Source organism: Megachile rotundata, chromosome 3, assembly GCF_050947335.1.
Source record: "Megachile rotundata isolate GNS110a chromosome 3, iyMegRotu1, whole genome shotgun sequence".
NCBI lineage: Eukaryota > Metazoa > Arthropoda > Insecta > Hymenoptera > Megachilidae > Megachile > Megachile rotundata.
The window spans coordinates 18,829,195-18,854,193 of NC_134985.1; the positions used below are offsets into that span (position 1 = coordinate 18,829,195).

The 24,999-nt window shown below is 46.8% G+C and overlaps 1 protein-coding gene across 2 annotated transcripts in view; it reads left to right on the forward strand.

The window, feature by feature from the left end:
• The window catches only part of sowah (ankyrin repeat domain family member sosondowah), a 108,461-nt gene extending 86,042 nt beyond the window's left edge, over nt 1-22,419 (forward strand). For both annotated transcript variants that reach the window (XM_076529950.1, XM_076529948.1), the window contains 2 exons: nt 17,264-17,362; nt 17,499-22,419. The gene's annotated coding sequence lies outside the window, so the exon portion shown is untranslated. The remainder of the gene's footprint in view (nt 1-17,263; nt 17,363-17,498) is intronic.
• Nucleotides 22,420-24,999: the final 2,580 nt, after the last annotated feature.

Below are 24,999 nucleotides of genomic sequence, written 5' to 3' on the forward strand. Positions count from 1 at the left end.
GTTCACGCGCAACTTTGTCCGAATCGAGAACTTATATCGTTCATAGTTCTCGACACGAATCAAGGTTCTCGACAGGAATCAAAATTGATAGACTGTTAAATCTCCATTATATGAAGTGTATGAGGATCGATAGAAAAATGTTTACGTATAGTTAAAAACTTTAATGCTTATCGTCTCACAGAATGTTATTTCGAAGTTGCAAAACACAAGAATTGATTAGCGTTCACATAGGCAAATGTGATCGGAGAGCGCGAATAAAAACAGAACCGCAAAATATCCGATGGAAAGCCGAATGGAGCGGAAGAGCAGCGAATAGTGGGCATTAAATACCGAGGCATTAAACGTTCGTTGCTTAACACGAGGAAAACGTATCGAACGGTAGGATACAAACGTTCCGAGCGTTCCATCGCGAGGCAGAGAGAGAGGCGGTCCGGGTGAAACGCGAGGAACCGTGAACAATTATGGCCAATATGGTGGCGGCGTGGAGTTGGTGGGTGTACAGGTAGAGAGGACGGGCATGGGGCACCATGGACCGCGGACTCTGTGGCCTGTGGTACTGGCCGAGTACGTCGAGGCTTGGGGTTAATACGGTGGCCGGTGATGCACGACCGACGCAGCGCTGTGGCTAGAGCGGCTAACCGCACGCCAGCTGCCCAACGGCGGCTCGAGCTGCCCGCAAAAATCTGTAGCTGACCCCTGTGTGTGACCGTGCTGTTGCACACCGAACCCTTCTAACACGCCCTCCGCCCTTCTACGGTGCCACGCTCCTTCATGTCGCTCCTCCTGTCTTCGATTATTATTTCTTGCGAGCAATTATTTCTCTTCGAGTAATTATGCAAAGAAATAATTTGGGTGAATCAAACTTTGGGTGAGATCGAATTGTATTTTGTTCGAGTATTGACTTTTGTGAGTTTCGAAGGATTCTAGTTCGAATAGAAATTCTGACAAGTGCATCATCCCTTCGCGAATCCCTGATCAGGATACTCTTTCGACACCGAACGAAGTCAATGACGAATTCGTCCTCCTGAGATTCCTCCTCCAGAAATTTTTCAACCCTCGTGTTAATTCCTGTCCCGTTGATCGTCTCGATGAAGATGTCAAGAATGTTAGGTTTAGAGTTGTCGATGAAACGCGTTCGTACGCGATGCGTGTTGCGGTAACGCGGCAAGAAAACGCTCGGCGTCCGTTCGTGTACGCGAGAGCAGGTATCCGGCGGGGCGCGGCGGTGACAAGCGGCGTGCAAGCGGGTGAAATTGAGATTTCACGCACGTCTGCACGGCAGCGAGGTAATTGCGTTAAACGACGCGGTTGGGTATGCGAGTGCTGCGCCCACCTGTGTCAGGCTTCGCTTCGCTGTCTAAATAATAGAATTCTCGGCGCACAGCCGCCACGCGGAGTCGTGAGAGAAAGAGGAGAGGACAAGCGTCATCAACCTCGTCATCTTGCTGCTTAGCCGACACAAAACCCTATGGCGGGCGACTACTAATCAACCGGCGCGGCGTGATTCACAGGACCCGAGTGAAACGGTGCCTCGATACCATCGATTTCCTGGCTTTTTCTCGAATTTTGACTCACTCGACTTCTTTTCGTATGCAACCGTAGGGCTCCTTGCTTTTCTGCCCTCCCAGGTTGCACTTCCGAAAAACCGATGCACGATGACCGGGGAATGCTAACGATCGTCGACCTCCCTCGATGATAACCTTACGTGCCAACATGGTTCTTACATTATTATTTCTTCGAACTTTGAAAAGGAAATGATTTCATTTTCTCGGTTGAAAGTTCATATTAAATCTGTAAAGGATTTATGATGTACAAAAATAGTGGTAATATCCACACGTCCCCATGTATTGTTATCGAACCCTCAAATTTACCAATCAAAAGAAAACTTCCTCTACTTTTCTAAAAATTTATCAGCTCCAGTAGGAATAAACTTTGTTGCCGTCTTGTATTAAAATCTTGAATGTCTCAGTTTTTGATTCGTCTCGAAAAAGAAGGGAAAGTTCACCTTGAAGACTTCCATCTCCATAAGCTAAAGAAGTTTCAATTGCTTATGAACTACGTTATTCCGCGTATATAGAGATAGTTTTCCGGACAGGATAGTTTTCCAGAATTTTTCGGAGCAAATTGGTTATTCCGCTGTAGCCGTTCACGTTATATTACATTGCAGCCACCAATTTAGTCTTTTCTCGAGACCGAGGGTCTCTATATATCTTTAATACGTTTCTCGTGGGAACGATTCTCACTCGCACGATGCACTTTACCGTAGGCTCGATCGAACCTCAGGGCCCGGACGCATCGCGGTAATTTAATTGACGCAGAGATTGCCACAAAAAGTTCATCTTTACATAATGGTTCTTTTCCTTTCCCAGCGAGACGATCGATCATCGACGTTTCCCATGATTATCTGCATTACCATGCACCATGATCTCTTTTTGGATTTCGAGATGTCAAAGCCTCGTCTTTCTTTCTGCTCCTTTTGCAACATATTTGTTGCAAATAATACGGAAGTATATATCTTCTCGTTCAAAAAGTTCTGTCTCGTGTTTTGTAACTGAATTACATCCATTTCTCCGCAACCATGAAACGTTTACGTTTCTGCCATCGGGCGATCTGGTGCACCTTTCTTCCGCCATTTTGCGGTCTGCGGAGCATCGAGTGGCACGGAAAATGGGACCGATTATGGACAGTTTGGCTCGACTACCTCTCCGATGACAACGATACTCTTATTGTTGAAAGCACTCGGTGCACGGTACAGTTGCCTTGGAAACTCTACAACGATTTTACGGTTCTTTTCTCGAGGATCGCTTGACCGTTCGATCGGCCCAACTGCAAGGAAGGACGGTTCCTGGGCGCGCGACACATTTATCCTTACGGATCGCCTGAACGACGACAAAAGCCCCGAATAAGGGGCCTGTCTTCTGTAACCGAAATCCAATTTGCATGAACTGCAGCCAAAATGGACGAGGTAATTGGTACACAGTAGGGATTAGGTCTGTGCCAAGGCGACGGATGTCTCGGACCGTTGCTGCTCTTCGAGTTCCACTTCGCTCGAGACGTCTGGCTCCTGTTGGTTCTTCATCCCCTTTTCAATTAAAATTTCATTCTTTTCTGTGAATTACTGTCAGAGTAAATTTTTCTGGAACAAAAGTAGAGTTCAGAAGTAGAGAATTTAGGTCTTCTTCATACGTTACATTGACAAATATGTCATCACGCAAGATATCATTATTCATAAGAATCAAGAGTTAATCAAGGGTTCTAATGAAAGAAAGAGCGAGATAAAGCAAATCATTCGGGACATACCCGAAGAGGGACGCATCCGCGCGATTATGGCGCGGAAAACAGAAGAAGAAGAGCTACAGGAAGAAACAACGAGGGTGAAGGAGGATGGAAAGAAAGAGGAGGAGAACGGTCACATAAATACGTACGCAACGCAAACAAAAACCCACAAAGGACCCGCGCTCGCGGCAGATACGATCTTGCGGCATGCAGATACGAGCATACTAATCTCTCCGAGAGGTCTCTCCGAGGAAACCGTGTCCTTTTGTTGTATCCGTCTATGAAATATATTGGTACCCGCACCGACGTCCGACACGAGGGAACGATTCAATATCATTCCGACTTGGAGGATCTCCGACCGCATTTTTCCGAACGGCACGCCTCTAGATCATCGAGGAACGTACTGGGAAATAGAAATATATGCATGTACCAGTACCGACTAGGGAACAAAGGCAATATTTTTTTACTTGCGATTCCGTGGACACGCAAAATCCTTATATCGATGGCCACGTGATGGATTAAGAGGTGGAGAGAAGATGGGATGGTTGACTTTTGGATCGGTTGTGGGGGATTTTAGTAGTTAGTGTGGGGTATTATTGATTGTTATGATGGGTGGTGATTGAAGGTGTGAGGTGTCGATGTGAAAATTTGACGCGTGGTGATTCGATGCGTGAGAATTCAGAACGTGGTAATTCGGCGCGTGGTAAATTCGACGCTTGGTAACTCGGCGCGTGGTATATTCGACGCGTAGTGTATTCGATGCGTGGTAATTCGACGCGTGGTGTATTCCACACGTGGTAATTCGACGCGTCGTGTATTCCACGCGTGGTGTATTCCACGCATGGTAATTCGACGCGTGGTGTATTCCACGCGTGGTAATTCGGCGCGTGGTAAATTCGACGCTTGGTAATTCGGCGCGTGGTATATTCGACGCTTGGTAATTCGGCGCGTGGTATATTCGACGCGTGGTAATTCGACGCGTGGTAATTCGACGCGTGGTGTATTCCACGCGTGGTAATTCGGCGCGTGGTAAATTCGACGCTTGGTAATTCGGCGCGTGGTATATTCGACGCGTGGTAATTCGACGCGTGGTGTATTCCACGCGTGGTAATTCGACGCGTGGTGTATTCCACGCGTGGTAATTCGGCGCGTGGTAAATTCGACGCTTGGTAATTCGGCGCGTGGTATATTCGACGCGTGGTAATTCGACGCGTGGTGTATTCCACGCGTGGTAATTCGACGCGTGGTGTATTCCACGCGTGGTAATTCGGCGCGTGGTAAATTCGACGCTTGGTAATTCGGCGCGTGGTATATTCGACGCGTGGTAATTCGACGCGTGGTGTATTCCACGCATGGTAATTCGACGCGTGGTGTATTCCACGCGTGGTAATTCGGCGCGTGGTAAATTCGACGCTAGGTAATTCGGCGCGTGGTGTATTCCACGCGTGGTAAATTCGATGCTTGGTAATTCGGCGCGTGGTATATTCGACGCATGGTAATCCGGCGTAAAGAAATTCGGCGCGTGGTGATCCAGCGCACCCAAAACATTAATAAAAAATATGATACATAAATGAAAGAATGTAATTGTCTCGCAAAGCGCCTAGATTCTTGCAAAACAAGTATCCCTAAAGGATTCCAATGTCCCGTGGTTTGCGGGATCATGTGGCGCGTACCTGGCGGAAGCAAGAGATCGCGTACGTCCTCCTGAAGCGGAGTTCAAACGATTAACGCGAGTGGTTTCCCGCGAATAATCGATGTCCTCGATGTCCTCGGCCGTACGGCAAAGTTCTCGGATCCAGCGCGGTATTTCACAGAGGATTAACCGGCTTACGTTTTCGTTCGATCGCGTAGCTCCGGCTCTTTCGCCGTCGAGAATTATCGGCTACGTCCTGATTATATTTCCCGCCATATTCTTCCCACTCCTATGTTTCTTTTTTTTCAAAACTATGTACGATTCGTGAAAACGTACGAGGACTCCGTTATCGTTCAGTACACCACTTTCTACTTTTACTCTTCTGTTTCCCTGCAAGTGGCGGGCTTTTTCGTTGATATTGGACTGCATGTCTGCTGGATGACAGATAACCGGCTACAATCTGATCAAATATTGTGCGATGCGATAGCGACCAAGGTGTTCGTTATACTGTGGTGCACTTGAAAGCGACTATAGGAGTATCTCTTTGGAATCGACATAGTTATTCTGATGGAAAGTGCTCTGAGGGATGGTGCCTCTATTTCCTCAGAAAAATTCTGATATTCAAAGCTTACTATCAATCTTCAAATCTCGAAGTTTAGCTAAATTTAAAATTTGTAAACTCGAGAATAATTTGGAATTTTGTAAATTTTAATTTCGAGGAATTTAAAACACGATTTCCTCGAAACCACCCAGCTAGTACAATCGAGCACCGAAAATGAAACAAATTGCTCGGCCGATGCCAACTGGTCTGGTAGAGTATGAATCAAGCTCAAGATGGCGATTAATTCCCGACGAGTGTCGCCGCAAAGTATCCGAAAATACTATTCAATAAACGAGCCCCGGGCCAGAAGGTAGAACACAAATTTCCCGAAGATCCACGATCGAGGAAAATCGAACGGTGTTCGATCGCAGATGCACAGTTTCTCGGGTATTCCGACGAGGGAAGTACAGGAGAGGGTGGAAGGGTAAGCCGCTTTGCGAACGAGCGGAATCGTGCGCAGACGAAGGAGGAAGGGAGTAAGCGATTAGGTAAACCCGGGATTAGTTGGACGCCTGTGCTCCGTTCGTTTCGGATCGGTAATCGAGCTACCTCCACCTCCTCCACGGCCACCTCCTATTGGTCTAGGAGAGTTCGATTGCCGCCACTAATAATGCTACCCCTGATTTACATGATTGGATTGGCGTTGCGAAATTGAAACTGCTGCCTGCCACCACGTCCTATCCTTGTATCGGCATGCAAATTCTCGGGAAATTAGCTGGATACCGGACCGGATATTGAACGACACGGAACTTGTAGAAGAACAGAATTAACTTCAACCATTGCCTTTACTAATCACCTGTCACCTTCCTCTATTTTGGATTTCTCTATGGATTACCTATTTAATCCTCACTCCACCATAGGACTGACACTACACTTTTTCTGTATTATTTGTTAATATTGCATGTTCAACTGTACATGAAATTATGATACGATCTGTGTTTTTAATTGAAATTGTCTAACAAGTCTTGCCGCTTCTGACAACCAAAATTAGTATTAGTAATATCCCTCTTTGCAGAAAGTGTTCGGCGTATAGTAACTCGACGCGTGATAATTCAATGCGTGGTAATTCGATGCATGGTGATTCGGTGCGTGGTGATTTGACGCGTGGTGATTCGGCGCGTGGTAATTCGACGCGTGGTGATTCGGTGCGTGGTGATTCGACGCGTGGTGATTCGGCGCGTGGTAATTCGACGCGTGGTGATTCAGCGCGTAGTAATTCAATGCGTGGTGATTCGGTGCGTAGTGATTCGACGCGTGGTAATACAACGCGTGGTAATTCGACGCGTGCTTAATTCGACGCGTGCTTAATTCGACGCGTGGTAATTCGACGCGTGGTAAATTCGACGCGTGATAATTCGACGCGTGGTAATCCGACGCGTAGTAAATTCGACGCGTGGCAATTCGGCGCGTAGTAATTCGATACGTGGTAATTCGACGCGTGGTAATTCGACGCGTGGTAATTCGACGCTTGGTAATTCGATGTGTGGTAATTCGATGCGTGGTAATTCAACGCGTAGGAATTTGACGCTTGGTAATTCGATGCGTGGTAATTCGATGCGTAGTAATTCGACGCGTGGTAATTCAACGCGTGATAATTCAACGCGTGGTAATTTGACACGTGGTAAAAATCTCATTGACGTTATACTATATATTACTATCAATTTTATGCATGCCATCCATGTTATTGCATATTCTTATTCACCTTGAGTCCCTCAATACTTTTGAAATCCTGAACTCCCATATTTAAATCCTTTTTAATTTTTGTCTTCCCCAATTCGACAAAATGGCCAATAACATTTAGAAATTTCAAGTGGGTCATGTATTCATGAGACGAGCATCCTCCGACCAGTACCGATCCGACTTCCGGTCTCCCACGGTTGCACGTGTAAGAAGTACCTCGACGGGTGTATTCATTCTTCGAGCAACTATCACGGCAAAGTCGTCAGTGCACGTCGAAGCGAGTGAATGTTTTCGAGTTAATGGACGAAACTGATGGCAAATCGTTGTCTCGTCGCGGTTCGACGAAGCCACCTGTGACATTGTAAAGACAGGACGAAGGAACTAGCGATTTCTGTTTCTTCGTAATTTAGTCGACCGCTTCTCGTTATTTCTTTGTACGCAATTTCGCAACGACGGTAATTTTCTTCTTCCGTGAAGTGTACTCTGTCATTGACTCGTTCTACTTAGAAATTGATGTAAACCAAATCGTTCTGAGTTAAGGAAACTAATTATTCTGATTCTCCTTCATTCTTCGTGGTAGATGGAGTAATTTCAGAACTTGTGGTGTTTTAATTTTACTAGTGGTAGTAATTAAAGTACATCAAGAAGCTTTGTGAAAAGCTAAAACGTCGGAGTTTCCATGCATAGACAACCAGATGCGAATCTGTCGACGAATCGCTTGCACGAAGAGTGCGTTGTTCTATTGAATCTTCAATATCGTAGCTGGAATAATGCCAAGAGCGGTATCGCGATATCTCGGACAGGGATCAGGGAGAAGGAATTAAAGAGCCCGTTGAACGGGATAAAAATCTTCGTGCAGTCACAGCTCGTTTGAGCGGATGCCTCGAGTGATTTCAGTTACACCTCGTTTTGCACGATCCGACGTACATACTCTTATTATTTCCTCGATCTAGGAAGCCTTGTTTCAATCGCATCGGTGAATTGAAATTGTAGGCTCGATGGTGCTGGATAACATTGTGATCTGCCGGCAAAAAAGAATCCGTATGTCGGTTCAGGGGGATCACGACTGACGTCCGAACCATCGCCCCATTTTCACCTGTACTTGCATTCTAAATAATTGCGAGATTTAACGCGTGGTGGTTTTGTACGCAGTGATTCGGCACGTTGTAATTCTATACGATATTGGTGGTACGACGCGTGGTGGTTCAGTGCATGGTCATTCAACGCGTGGTGATTCGGCACATAGTAATTCGATGCGTGGTGATTCGGCACGTGGTAATTCGGTGCGTGGTAATTCGATGCGTGGTAATTCGACGCGTGAGAATTCGATACGTGGTGATTCGACGCGTGGTAATTCAACGCGTGGTAATTCGACGCGTGGTGATTCGGCACGTGGTAATTCGGTGCGTGGTAATTCGACGCGTGAGAATTCGATGCGTGGTGATTTGACGCGTGGTGATTCGACGCGTGGTAATTCGACGCGTGGTGATTCGACGCGTGGTAATTCGACGCGTGGTGATTCGATGCGTGGTATTTCGACGCGTGAGAGTTCGATGCGTGGTGATTCGACGCGTGATGATTCAACGCGTGGTAAATTCGATGCGTGGTAATTCGACGCGTAGTAAATTCGATGCGTGGTAATTCGACGCGTAGGAATTCAACGCGTGGTAAATTCGACGCGTGGTGATTCGACGCGTGGTAATTCGACGCGTGGTGATTCGACACGTGGTGATTCGACGCGTGGTGATTCGATGCGTGGTATTTCGACGCGTGAGAGTTCGATGCGTGGTGATTCGACGCGTGATGATTCAACGCGTGGTAATTCGACGCGTGGTAATTTGACGCGTGGTAAATTCGATGCGTCGTAATTCGACGCGTGGTAAATTCGATGCGTGGTAATTCGACGCGTAGTAAATTCGATGCGTGGTAATTCGACGCGTAGGAATTCAACGCGTGGTAAATTCGACGCGTGGTGTTTCGACGCGAGGTAATTCGACGCGTGGTGATTCGACACGTGGTAATTCGACGCGTGGTGATTCGATGCGTGGTATTTCAACGCGTGAGAGTTCGATGCGTGGTGATTCGATGCGTGATGATTCAACGCGTGGTAATTCGACGCGTGGTAATTCGACGCGTGGTAAATTCGATGCGTCGTAATTCGACGCGTGGTAAATTCGATGCGTGGTAATTCGACACGTAGTAAATTCGATGCGTGGATATTCGACGCGTAGGAATTCAACGCGTGGTAAATTCGACTCGTAGGAATTCGACGCGTAGTAAATTCGATGCGTGGTAATTCGACGCATAATAATTCACCGCACAGTGATTCATCACATCCCGATTACCCGTGTAACGAATCCTACGCTCAGAGATCGTTGCATGCTTATTCGACGCGAGTGCGTAATAGATCAATGTCTATTTATTCGATTAATGATAATCCGACGTGATTTGATTCATGATCTAGCGCCAGGTATTATGTAAAGCATAATAATTTTACGCGTTCTAATCTAACGCGTGATGATCATCCCGTGGTATTACAACGCGTGACATCGGTCAATTATCCTTGGATCGTTAGAAGCGGTTTTGACCCAGGCTAAACGTATTAAGTGTCATTACAGCCAGGTACTGTTACGAAGCACGAGGCATCATGTCAGGTATTAGTATCATTGCCAACAATTAACATAAGTACAAGATGCCAGTTGCGGTTGGACATCAGTGATATCTGAAATCAGTGTTATTAACCTGTCGAGCGGCGATCCCTGTACACGAGTATAATTTCGTAACGGCAAAAGGTTTCCTCGACACGTCAAAAGCGAAATTCTATCTCCGTCTCGATAGATCTACATAGGTACGGATTGCAGACGTGTTTACCTGGCGTGCAGTCGGAATTACGAGTGAAAAGAACGGCGTAACAAGAAGGGGCCGAATAAATCATAAAGCACGGCTCTTCCGCGCTATGCTAATGACACCTCCTGCATCCTGTGTATCATCCTTGGCACGGGCCGCGAAAGTTCCCGGTGGCACGCCACTCGTTGCTTGTTCTTCTTTTTACGGGACTCTCCCGGCAACACACCTCCTTGACGCAATTGCAGGAAATAAAACACTCTCGCCTGGACGTTTCCCCGCGTTCAACCGGGGAACAACGCGAGACTGCGCGATGCAACAACCGTGCTCGGCCGTGTTACCAGAACCGCGATGCAAGAAAGACCCGTTGTCACCAGTTTTTCTTACTTCTCAGAGAAATATTGTGCTAATTAATCCCCCGAAAGATATTGTGTTTACTCCTTCATTGCAATTTACGGTGATACATTATGAAATCTTCCCTCATTCGACATTATCATACTTGATCTGTTGGGAAGATGATGTTCACGAAGTTAGGGGTTGAAATTCATATTAAGATTTGATTGACTTCGAAACTCGATTGACACAACTCGATTGTGTAACGATCTAGGCTTTTGTAATGTGCCTCGCGAGTTATTCGATAAACCAAGACCGATGTAAATACATAGAATTACAAGAATGTGTCGAAGTTCAGGTGACAATCTTTACAACATACCTATCGCGCGAAGGAAAAAACTCGTAAATGTTGCACAAGATGTGTAAGGGTTAGAATAGATGGAAAGGAAAATTCATGACTAATAGAATCGATCAGACTCTAAGCCGATATGCGTGGAGCATAGACACGAGACAAGCGGCTGATCAACAGGCGACGACACGCGCCATCGAGCACGCGCCGATAGATCTGACATCTCGACGCCCGACGCCGTACACGTGACCGGAGGCTCGTTACCCGGCATCCTGCTATCTTTCCTCCTTCCTCTATCGCCGTTCCTTTCTTCCATCTTTCCGCGAAGGAAGACACGCGCCCGACGTCTCCCTCGATTTCCCGGAATCGACTTACGAAAGATCGAATCGCTGCCAGGATCGGGACGACCCACCGCGAGTAGCCACGAGTTCGGAGGATCGGTCGGCGAACCGGCTTCCTGCCCGGGCCGAATCTTCGATGCCGAGATGAACGCCGCTGTTAAGCGGATCCCTCGTCGCCGGGAATCTGTTGACCCTGGGACGATTACGGGGAAACAAAGACATCTACGAACCGATTATTCGCGGTCCAGCCTATTCGATCCGAGGGGACCGATACTGCTCGTCAATTTGTTTCCTGATCGCGGACGATGATCTCGGGTTTCTTCGAGATTCGAAAACGATAAGTTCGGGTACAGAATTTCTGAATCGAATATAGGATCATAAATTTTGCCTCGAGGACATATTTATGAGTAGAATGAGTTTTGTGCTTTATCGACCAACAAGGGAACTTGGAAGTTCTCGATTAAACCTTCAGCGAAACTTCGAATGTGCAAAATCTTCGTCGACTCGGAGCACCGTCAAATTATTCGAGCTTCGAGTTCGAGGCAAGAAATCCTTAACATCGAAGGGTCTTACCTTCCTCGAGGTTCCTCCGTTTAACAAGGATCCAATTACGCGAGCTCGGGAGCCCGCGGGCCAAAACGCTCGTCTCCCATCGATACGATTCTCCGCGAAGATTCTCCGCGAGTACGAGAGGATTTTCGCGTGCGTCGATGACACGCGGGCTTATCTGCGTTGCGGGCATCCTGATGTATGGAAGTTGGATTCTCCGGTCGATCGGTCGCGATAGCGGCTTAATCAACGTGCTCGCGCGAATTGACGAGGCTGGCATTCGCGGGGGTCGCGAGAAAAAAAAGGAGGAAAAATTGGAGCCGGCGACGCGGATTTAAAGGGAGTCGCATACCAGCCAGCGACAAGGTCCCACGGGAACCGAAGGGAGGAAAGGACCGGTAGAAGACGGCCACTAAATATTGTGTTCGCGCAGAGAATACAGCACTCGGGACACGTGTAAGCGGGGCCGCGGGATTCCGTATGAGCAGATCGGCCCGCCGATTATACGCTAATTCAACGCAAATTCCTTCCCGGAGATATCTGTATCGCTCGCATACATCAGAGCCCGCGGTAGCTGCTGCTGCAGAAGCTTGTGCCGCTCGCCGTGGCTCGAAGCGTTCGCAGTCGCCGGTTAGCTTAATCAGTACCCACGAGGAGACAACTATATACTCACGACTACATAGTTTCGTGCACATGTGCCCGGCACATACTGGCCCCGAACACTCGGGGCCCACGAAAACGGTCCACCGCTTTTTTGCTGCGCTCTCCAGCAACCCGGAGGGAGGCTGCTCGCGCGAAACCCTACGGACGTACTAATTAATCCGGACGGAGATGCGATTATGATATCGGGAGAGGATGTCGGGACCCATTCCTCCTGACGATGATTTCTTGCTGACAAGATACTGCGAGTCTGTACTTTGTCTCTAATTCATGGATCTTCGATCTTGTACAGGATTTCAAATGAACGTTCGACTATCAATTACAAGAAGCAACGACTCATCTCGAAGGATATAAAGTTTCGTACTACCTCATTACGTAAAAATATCACGCAGTAAATGTATAATAAAAAGATGTTGTAATACGAATATCGATAAAATGTCTTCAAACCGCAAGCTTGAAATCGATAGAAAACTTCGGTATACGTATGCAGGGACCGACAGGAACACGGTATCTCGAACAAGTCGAACAATTGATTCGAAACACGCAAGAGACAAGATGTCGGGCAACGAACAACCCACGGGGACGTTGTTAATCCGGCAGAGAGTAGAAGGACGCAAAGGGAGAAGCAAAAGTTGTATGTCACGACCTCGTGCACCGTCGTACGCGGAACAAAGGGTAGCACAAATCATTGGACGGAGTGGCTTCGACGTTAAAGGTTCTCACGCATGACGTCGCAAGGATTTCCAAGGAGAATCCCGGTAAAGAGTGCGAAGACGAAGGCTACCGTATACCCACGGTATCCCTGGTAGTCGGACGAAGGTCCAGGGCACAGGACCGAAGATATATCACGTTGTCGGCCGACATACCATTCTTTTGCGGCACCGCACCGTCCAGCCGACACAGTGTGCGCAGCATTCACAAATTAAGGAGCGCCAAAGTCCACGGGACGGCGTAGGTATGGCGCTATCGCGCTTCATAAAACTTCGTTAGCACGCTGCAAGTAGACGGCCTCCGAGCTGACCGTTGCGTTGGGGCTGAGCCGCGCCGTTATAAGCGCTGATGGCCTCTCGCGGAGCTACCGTAAAAATTCATTTTGTTGGCTGCTCGTGTAATTCCCCCGGATTCTTGCATCTTTCGCGTTGGACCTTGTATTAGGCGAACAAGGTTAATCCTGACCCCGCTACCATCGCGTTGCTCGTTCAACTCGCTACGCTGTCGCCTAACGGAGATCCTAATCTTGATTAGCGCTCGCGTTCCTTTATCTGAACGTAAATAAAGGTAAACGGGATTCATTGCTGTGTCTTCCTCGAATTCTCCGATGCTACATTTTTTCCCTTTAAAACCTCGATCTGCTCTTCTCGATTCTCTGACGAACTTAGCTCTCGGAGAGTATTAGGTGAAATAGTATAACTATTGAGACATGGAAATGTAGGGACAGCAAGTACTTTGCATAGACTTACTATTAACTTTCTATCGTCACATGTTGTATCACCGCCATCTTTCGAATCTCCTATTAGATCAATTTCCACGACCCCGAATGAGAACGAAAATTCGATAATCGAGAGCGGTGAAGGAAAATTTGATGGCTGAATCCTTTGTCGGAGCAACGGTATTGGCGCCACGTGGCTCTAATATCAAGCAGGAGGTCGTATATCCTGTCGGTGCGTCGCTCGTTAATTTGCCGTGGAGTCGGTGCATATAGGGCTGGTGGGCGCACAAGGTGCACCCCACACGTGGTCACACGTACGGTCTCGTACACGGACACGGGAGCGTGTATCGCACGGTGGGCATGTAGCGACGGGAGTACACAGAGACACGGGTAAATAGGCGTACACGAAAGAGCGCGCGCGTGGTTCTCGTCATTAGGTACGTAGCCTCGTTAGGATGAGTTTTTCCGCCGCTAATGAGGTGGCCTGCAAGTTGTCTCTGCTACCGTGCAGACGGTCCGGCTCTCTCTCTCTCTTTCCCTCCAGGTGGATCAGGTGGACTCTCCCGGGTTTCTATGACGTCCACGCGCGAATCTGGAGACCTGGACACTATTTTTAATCTACCCTCGGGACGCGGACTTGACGGAATTAAAATACATGTGCCTGGGAGCACCGCGACCGCTTGCTTATATCCCCCGACGCGAATCGTATATTTCTCTTTTAACGGACCACCCTCTGTTGGTCCGAGCTGGATAATCCACCGTTCTTCCAGGCTGTTACGCGAATGGACAGCTTTTTTTTCCTTTCATTCTTCTTGTCACTGCGGCTTCTGGAAGGAGGAGTTATTGGAGATTCCTTGTTAGTACCTTGTTAGCTGCGCTGGACGAGAAACAGCATCGCGCTGAAATTTCTAGCATACGAATGTTCTATTATCAGGGTGTATTTCTTTGCGTTTAGTATTGCAAGTATCGATGAAATGTTTATGACATTTAGCTTGAAATTAATATGCCATGTGTTTCGATTCGAGACCGTATCAAAATTTCCTTGTGAGTCACAAGAATTTACAACAAAGAAATATTATTCAAAAATGATATCAAGTGACAGGACAATTCGAGGTAATTGAAAAACTGCTAATTGAAATATGGTTTCTTTTTTGAGAAGATCCAAATAAAGCGACTCAGATAGTGGATGAGCCAATTTGACCATTTAAATTTCGGGAACCAGTAACGAGTAATCTGTATCGAGTGTCATTAACGTGTACTACGATAGCTCTCGTGAAAGTGATATTAAACGCGTTATTCGTACGAATGGAGTACGCGTGTCGCGCATTTTTGCCGAAAACTGGCCACGGCCCGGGTAGCCATTAAATTTACGAGCCGTCACGGGTAACTTGCAAAGAATAATAACGTATATGCTCGAAATAATCCGTCGTCGTCGGAATAACCCGCTATATGGAAATAGCCGAGCATTTGAACGGCTCGATGTCAAAGCAAGCCAGCCCGGATATAACTCAACGTTTAAACGAGCCTGGTCCGCTTGAACCGACACGCGACGTTTTGGATTTAAAAATGCAGCTCTTCACGTTTTACCCAACAGCTATTTTTACGGTTGCCATTTCATTTTCCCGTGCTTGTTACAAAAAATGGACAATTTAAGCGGTATTATAACAGAATATCCTTTAAAAATCGTCCCAACGGCGAACACTTTACTTCCTCCGCTTAAGGCGGCATTATCGTTCGACTGGCTCATTGCTAGTGCCATTTTTTGGAAATTTATTGCGAGAAATTATGGGTTTAACTGAGCTTTTGACGCTGTAATTTAACACGTGTAATCCACTGCGTGTGATCCAACATGTGGTAATCGAATGCATTGTGATTTGGGGCGTGGTAATTCAACCTGCGGTGATCCGGTGCTTAATAATTCAGCACGTAGTCATCACGTGCGTGGTAATCCAATGCGTAGTAATTCGGTGTAGAGCGACGTGTCGTGATTCGACGATTGGTAATGCAGTGCGTGCTAATTCATTGTTTAGTGATTCAGCCCTTAGTAATTTAATGCGTGGGAATCTAACGCGTGGTAATCAGATATGTGGTGATTTGGCGCGTGGTGAAGACACTTGGTAGTTCAACGCGTGGTAATTCGGCGTGTGAGAATTCGACGCGTGGTAATTCGATACGTAGTGATTCAACGCGTGGTGATTCGACGCGTGGTAATTCGATACGTGGTGATTCGACACGTGGTAATTCGATGCGTGGAGATTCGGCGCATGATAATTCGACGCGTGGTGATTCGACGCGTGGTGATTCGACGCGTGGTAATTCGATACGTGGAGATTCGGCGCGTAGTAATTCGATGCGTGGAGATTCGGCGCGTGGTAATTCGATGCGTGGAGATCCAGCGCGTGGTAATTTGACGCGTGGTGATTTGACGCGTTGTAATTCGATGCGTGGAGATTCGGCGCGTGGTAATTCGATGCGTGGAGATCCAGGGCGTGGTAATTTGACGCGTGATGATTTGACGCGTTGTAATTCGATGCGTGGAGATTCGGCGCGTGGTAATTCGACGCGTGGTGATTTGACGCGTGGTAATTCGATGCGTGGTAATTCGATGCGTAGTGATTCGACGCGTGGTAATTCGACGCGTGGTAATTCGATACGTGGAGATTCGGCGCGTGGTAATTCGATGCGTGGAGATTCGGCGCGTGGTAATTCAACGCGTGGTGATTCGACGCGTGGTAATTCGATCCGTAGTAATTCGACGCGAGGTAATTTGACGCGTGAGAGTTCGACGCGTGGTAATTCAATCCGTAGTAATTCCACGCGTGGTGATTCGACGCGTGGTGTACCAACGCTTGATAATTCGACGCGTGGTGTACCAACGCTTGATAATTCAACGCGTAGTAATTCATCGCGTGGTGATTAAACACTTATCAGTACTACGTGATAATCTGTAACTACGGAATACAACTCAATACGATACCTTAATCCTGATGCTTTCTCAACGAGAATAATATCAAGGTTTTTGTCCAAAGCCCCCCAATCTGAACCAAAGCCAAGAATCCAGCAGACCACAGCAAAGTCCGAAGATTTTTTTCGGCGGGTTTCAACGGGAATCGCGAAGAGTAATTCGAGCAGGATCCTCAGAGCGGTTCTCTGGCGTGTTTCGTCGCGTTGCTTTTCCTCTCGTCCCGTCCTCTCCGGCGTCGTGATCGACTGCTCTCAAAGTGCTCCTCCGCCTCTCGAGTGCTGTCCGACGTCGCCATTCATCCAGCTCGTTCCGGTTGACGTAGCTGGGTGCCGTTGCTTAATTCGCGAATATTTCACCCCGTGGCTCTGAAAATACGCTACAGCTGCTCGCGTCGTGTCTACAACCGGGCCACCGTTGCGATTTTTCGCTCTCGCGATCGTAAATTTCCGTCGTTGCGTGCTTTTTTACGTCGATCTGGGTTCTCTTTCTTTGCAACCGAGTTAATCCGATGGATCCCGATTATTTTATTCTCGAGTTAGCGAGACGGTTTAAACGACCGAGCCGAGATCATTATTCCTGGTGCTGTCAACGCGTGTGTTGCAGACGGCGTTGCACTGGGCGGCCAAACATGGCGACGAGAACATCGTGAAGCTGATCGCTGGGACCTACAAGGATTACATCAAGAGCGTCAACGAGACCACGGTGAGTTCTTGAAAGTTATAATATATATTCTAACATAAACTATTTAAACTAATATATTATAATTTAGGTTGTATAACATGTAGACAAATTGATATTGTTTTTATTCCATGTTCTCCGTCCGCTGGTCCTGTAACAGAATGGGGTAAGTTCTTTGTTCGATTTCTGGTATCCCATTTGGAACCACCTGAATATTCCTAATTTAAAACGTAGCTTTCTCGAGTAACGAGGATCAGTCAATCGACATCTGATAAATTGACGAAGATCGTCTTCACGATAGAGATTTAGGGAATAATGTTTTAAGGATTGTGCACCTGCGTGTCGATACACGCACACGTATATGGATAATGGTCCCAGGAAACTGTTTATCCGAATAAGGGTTAAACGAGTTAGGAGCGTCGCGCGTCTCTCCGGAAGTTGGAGCAAGAGGAGAGACGACCGGGTTTGTCCTCGTGGCAGGAAGGAAGAAACGAGAGGGAAAGGTAGACGCAGCGCACAGAGAGAAGACTGTAGATAGGATCGGATGTGTGTGGTCCACCGCTTTGCTCTTTATAAGACTTATATAAGCTGGAGTGGACTGCTCAAGGTAAAGAAAGAGGGCAGAAAAGAGACTAACCGCTGCACAGACCTCGAAGAATGAGAAGAAGAGAACGCGGGGAGGAGAAGAGCACTTGCTCGTTAGCGGCTCGCGACAAACACCGCTGAACTACTGCACCCGTTCCACATAGATGGACGAATAAGTAGAATGTAGTGCTAGTAAAAACATGGACTTTCGAGTGGATTAGTTCGTGCCTTAATTGATTTCATTAGGAGTTAACTTGAAACCTGAACTTCGCTCTGATTCAGAATCCTTACACGAGGTTTATTACACTTTTTCTTGTTGTATTATTATTCAAAATTTTTATTACAATTCCCGAATTTAGACTTCCAAATTCAGATTTTCAAATTCATAATTCTAATTATAGAAGAGCTGAGGATTTAATTATAGATAGAATATTCGATGAAGGTTGTTCAAAATTGTGTTACATTAAAAATATCAATGTAGCATAATTCTTCAGATTGCCATAATTCCATTTTACGTTTATGTCATCAAATTACGATCGAACGTATCGAAGTTTGATGCGTCAGATATCATCTTTGAACGATGAAAGGTTTAATCGAGTCATTATCATCAGTTTTGTTAAAAAAGAAACGCTTCCGCATTGTACAAAGTACCTCCACCCTTTTATCACCATGGAGAACCTCAATTAAGGCGATCAACGTCGTAATAGCTTGTAGATCGCATCTAATCACGATCATATTCATTCCACGATGAATCTCTCGTCTCCTCGAAACACATTCTCCCGTTTGTCCTCTTCGCTAAGTACATTCGTTTTCACGGTATAATTTGTAGATAGGGCAAGAACCTAATAGCGGTTCTTCGGTTTGATCATCCTTTTTTAGTTATTTCACTCTGGCTGTTCTCTCCCATCGAGATTTCTGTAGTCCTGAATCTTCAATTTCTGCATTTCGCACGTAGTGATCACGTGCGTGGCAATCAAATGCGTAGTAATTCGGTGTAGAACGACATGTCGTGATTCGCCGATTGGTAATGCAGTACGTGCTAATTCATCGTTTAGTGATTCAGCCCTTAGTAATTTAATGCGTGGGAATCTATCGCATGGTAATCCAATATGTGATGATTTGGAGCGTGGTAAAGCCGATTGATAGTTCAACGCGTGGTAATTTGGCCCGTGAGAATTCGACGCGTGGTAATTCGATACGTAGTAATTTAACGCGTTATGAGTCGACGCGTGGTGATTCGACGCATGGAGATTCGGCGCGTGGTAATTCGATCCGTAGTAATTCCACGCGTGGTAATTCGATACGTAGTAATTCGACGCGTGGTGATTCGACGCGTGGTAATTCGACGCGTGGTAATTCGACGCGTGGTGATTCGACGCGTGATAATTCGACGCGTGGTGATTCGTCACGTGGTGATTCGACGCGTGGTGGTTCGACGCGTGGTAATTCGACGCGTGGTGATTCGACGCGTGATAATTCGACGCGTGGTGATTCGTCACGTGGTGATTCGACGCGTGGTGGTTCGACGCGTGGTAATTCGACGCGTGGTGATTCGACGCGTGGTAATTCGACGCGTGGTGATTCGACGCGTGATAATTCGACGCGTGGTGATTCGACACGTGGTGATTCGACGCGTGGTGGTTCGACGCGTGGGAATGCAACGCGTGGTAATTCGACGCGTGGTGATTCGACGCGTGGTGATTCGACGCGTGGTAATTCGACGTGTGGTAAATTCGACGCGTGGTGATTCGACGCGTGGAGATTCGACGCGTGGAGATTCGACGCATGGTAATTCGACGCGTGGTAATTCGACACGTGGTAATTCGACGCGCAGTGATTCGACGCGTGGAGATTCAACGCGTGGTAATTCGATCCGTAGTAATTCGACACGTGGTAATTCGACGCGTAGTGATTCGACGCGTGGTGATTCGACGCGTGGAGATTCGACGCGTGGTAATTCGATCCGTAGTAATTCGACGCGTGGTGATTCGAGGCGTGGTAATTCGACGCCTGGTGATTTGACGCGTGGTGATTCGACTCGTGTAATGTCCACAAATTTCGTCAAAGGCACCATACAGCCCACTGCCCGTAGCCAGGGCAGTCGACCTGCCCATCAGCTGTTCCGAACGAATAACGGTAGAACACACGGTGTCTCGAATTTGTTAAAGCACGAGCGGTGTCCCAGGGCGTTGAGCAGGTTCTCTGTTTTCAGGGATCAGCGCTCGATTTAATAAATACGCGTGTATTCGTGTAGGTAGCAACAACGTGGAGAGGGCTAATCCACTCCGGAATGGATCCGTCCTCTATCCAGCCTTTTTTTCCTTCGAGCAGCTTTAGAGAGGCAGACGGTGAATCCGTGGCACAGCGTAATCTGTCACAGCCACCACTCTCACCGTAGTTTTCTGCGGCTTATCCCGCCAACGGGCTCTCGCTTAATGCTGGGGCAAATGAAAAAAAGAGGGAAAAACGTGGGGAACGTCGAGACCCATCGTACACTCTTAAGTCGCGTATCTTTCTCGCTTGGATGCCGTGATTTTACACCGTGTAATATCCGATTTCGTTTCCTCTTCCATAATCGAAATCGTGCTGTTCTCTTTTTATCCTCTCGATCGAGACTTTTGATCGGGGTGTTTTAAGTCTAGTAACTAAAGTCGACCACTGGTGATCACATCTGATCGGAGCTGCAAATTGTGTTCAATTAATTATTCAAAACAAAAGCAAAAGGAATTTTGTCCAGCTTATAATGTTGAGAGTAGCAATGAGTCTTAATATACTAGCAGATTAAAAATTGAAATAGGAAGATTATGTGCTCTTGTGTTTAATAATCTGTAATGTGAACCAACCTTTCCTTGTGGCAGCGAATATGATAACCCAGACGAACTCAGTTCTTCTATAAACCCTTATAGACTTCATACTAAGTCTAAATTATACTAAGTATTCCCTCTAAAATACCAATAATTTCTGTCTTATCCACCAATGCTTAATAATCAGAAAAATTACCAGTGGATCTTCATTCCCCTCGGATAAAATCTTGCACCTGTTAATGGCCGCTGAGAGCTTGTATATCTTCGATCGCGCGAAAGTGGATGTTTCTATTATCTCCGTTTGATTAATTCACTGTTTGATGCGGTATAAGTTGCGTGGACTTTGTAACAGGTCCGATATTAATCTTTTGTTTAATTAGGGATAGAAAACGATGAGAGTTCCTCGAAACGACTGCACTTTTTCATTGTCCGATGTCTGTACAGTTGGTACGCAATATCACTGTAAACATCGTTAGCGAGCATCGATACAATCGTTGCAAATATATCGAGGCCATTTGTAAGCATCAATGTTTGACATTCGTTCGGTGGTTACGAGCATCGCAGGTTCAAAGACACGTTATCGATGATGATCGCTTCACCTTAAGCGATCTCTAATGATCTGCGTGTTACTGGTTATTGAAGTGCTTGAATTACAATGAACAGTCAGAAGAAATCGAACGATTTTGTTCTCGAGGTATTCAAATCGATCGACGGATTCGACGTGTTGGGAAATGTTCAACCATCAAAGGTTCACTCGAGGCTGCTAATTTATGGGCTGTTCAAGAATATCGATAATTTAACGCCGTAAAGCTATGTTTCTCTATAATAATAAGATTCGAACTTCTGTTTGAACTAACACATAACTACATTTGCTAATCGATATTCTGTGTGATGCAGAACAGTAGATGCGTTCGAAACGGTCACCCGGTGTACGCGACAGATTCCGCCAGTGTCTCGGGGGTCTACCGGCGGGATCGCCATTGTCGTTGGCTGTCGTACGCCCGGCAAGGATGCAGGCGCCACACGGGCGGCTTTACGGTCCCCGTGGGGAACGGGCACCGTTTTTTGCCGAGATTAAATGCGAGCCGATGCCGCGATAAGCCGTAGAAAACTACGCTGGAAGCGGTACCGGTGACAGATTACGCTCGTGACTACGATCCGCCATACGTCCAGAACCTGGTCCACGATGTCTAACCCCGGACCATGTGGATCCACGCGTCATCCGCCAGAAGAAATACCGCAACGAATTTCTCCTGATGTGTCTATCGTTCAACAAACGAGGCACATCAAACGAAACGGCAAAAAGCTTCGGTCGAAACGCTTCGTCTACGCGTTACCTTATAAGTTGTGTAGAAATAGAGATGTAGAGATGGAACTCATGAAACTACTCAGTCACATGCTATACTATTCAGAAGATACGTAAATGTATAACAATCTAAGGATCTGGAATGCAGTAACTTAAAAGTATAGGGATTTAAACCTTCTTCATACGAAACGGCAAAAAGCTTCAGTCGAAACGTTTCGACTACACGTTACCTTATAAGTTATGTAAAAATAGAGATGTGGAGATAGAACTCATGAAACTACTCGGTTACTCGCTATACTATTCAGAAGATACTGACGTAAACATAAATGTGTAACAATCTAAGGACCTGAACTGTAGTACCTTAAAAAAATAGGAATTTAAACCTCCTCCATCTCCATATATCCTAGGGAACCCCAGTTCAGTGTAGAGAATGATCCAGACAAGAAATCGAGAGAATAAAGATGGAATCCAGCGTATAGGAACCAATAATCCGAGGGTGTCGAAATACAAAATGTCGGAATATCTCGTCGGGGTGGGCCGTTATGATTTAGCTGGTCGTAAAGGCGGTCCCGATGTAGGAAAATATTAAAATTGAAAATCCTCAACGGTGATATACGCGTGCGTGATATTGGTGGCCGGCAGCTGTCCCGTTCACGAAGGCTGTCGCGCGAGAAGGAAGGGAGAAACCAGAAAGGAACCAGAACGCAGACATCGAGGCACGAAGAAATCCCAGCAAGGCTGGTAGGGTGTTACAGGAAGGGTTCACCAAGGGGTGAAAAGGGTGACGACGACGCGATATTGTCTCGAGGCTCGGTGACTCCGCGTGTCGGGACAATGCTACTTTAAAATATTGTCGAAAGTATTAGGTCGCTGCGTAAGTTCTGTCCGCTAGGATATCACTCTTACAAATTCCATTTGTACAGACTTACACTTTAAATTATTTTTCATGGTTAACTCTGACAACTTCCTTGCGTTTGTATTAATTAAAGAGGATTTTTAAAGTTTCTTGCGTTTAAATTGTTTTGTGAAAGAGGTGAAAATGTGTTGATACAAAGAGAATATGTTAGAGGAGCAAGTTTCAGTAACACTGTGTTTTCACGAGACTCAGACAATTACCAACACAAAAATGTTTTTAAATAAATATCTTATTGGAGTAACAAACACCTACATTTTTCATAATATCTGCATACATAAAATTATACAAGAAATCTTGACAACCTACTACATAGACTAAAATATTCCTCAAAGGCGTGAGAAGGTTTATCCAAAAAATCCTCCAAGAAATAGTTCCTCCTAAGTAGACATAGCCTCAAACGAGCAAAGTGCGGACAGAACTTATGCAGCGAGCTAATATAAAGAGAAAAGGGGCACGTACGCTTACGTGTATGAGGACGATATAGAAAAAGGGTGAGAGAGAGAGTGAGCATGCGTGAAGTTAGAGGGTGTCGCGCCACTTGTCGCGAGGACACACGTGTCGCAGGCTATTGGAGTTGGAAAAAGGGTGACTGTGGAGTCACCCCATACGTGCCCATTTCCTATTCCTACCGTGTGTGGCCCTCTATATGCGACGGGCTGACTTCTCGCCTACCTATACGCGGGGACTTTAAAGTGAAATAAATTAGAGCCGATGCTCGCTGAATAACTCTCCCTCGGCCCGTCGCGTACCAACCCCTTTTCGAAGTCTGGCTGAGGGGTGCGTTCGCTGGGCTACGACTTCTCGCTTCGATAACGCGTCCGCTTATGATCGCGGTTTCGACGCATTTGTCACTACGGTTTATTGCGGAATGCGATATTGAGAGACCGGCAGACTGTTTATGGGAACGTGATTCAATTTTTTAGTCGTACGTTACGTTCGACCCTATTTTCACCCTGTCATTGAACTTTGCAACTGGTGTTTGTTATTGTGGATGGCGAAACTGTTGCTACAGAGTCTTTCTTTTTACATTTGGAAGTTTATGGGTGAAAAGTTTGGAATTTAGAAATTGATGGATCGAGATGTTTTGACAGGTAGTAATTCGAGGCGTGGTAATTCAGCACGTGGTAATTCGACGCGTGGTAATTCGACGCGTGGTGTATTCGACGCGTGGAAATTCGGCGCGTGGTAAATTCGACGCGTGGTATTTCGGCGCGTGGTATATTCGACGCGTGGTAATTCGGCGCGTAGGAATTCAACGCGTGGTGATTTGGCACGTGGTAATTCGACGCGTGGTAATTCGACGCGTGGTGTATTCGACGCGTGGTAATTCGGCGCGTGGTAAATTCGACGCGTGGTATTTCGGCGCGTGGTAATTCGACGCGTGGTAATTCGACGCGTGGTGTATTCGACGCGTGGAAATTCGGCGCGTGGTAAATTCGACGCGTGGTATTTCGGCGCGTGGTATATTCGACGCGTGGTAATTCGGCGCGTAGGAATTCAACGCGTGGTGATTTGGCACGTGGTAATTCGACGCGTGGTAATTCGACGCGTGGTGTATTCGACGCGTGGTAATTCGGCGCGTGGTAAATTCGACGCGTGGTATTTCGGCGCGTGGTATATTCGACGCGTGGTATATTCGACGCGTGGTAATTCGGCGCGTAGGAATTCAACGCGTGGTGATTTGGCGCGTGGTAATTCGGCGCGTAGGAATTCGACGCATGGTGATTCGGCACGTGGTAATTCGACGCGTGGTAATTAGATGCGTGGTAATTCGACGCGTGGTGTATTCGACGCGTGGTAATTCGGCGCGTGGTAAATTCGACGCGTGGTATTTCGGCGCGTGGTATATTCGACGCGTGGTAATTCGGCGCGTAGGAATTCGACGCGTGGTGATTTGACGCGTGGTGTATTCGGCGCGTGGTGTATTCGACGCGTGGTAATTCGGCGCGTGGTATTTCGGCGCGTGGTATATTCGACGCGTGGTAATTCGGCGCGTAGGAATTCGATGCGTGGTAAATTCGACGCGTGGTTATTCGGCGCATGGTAAATT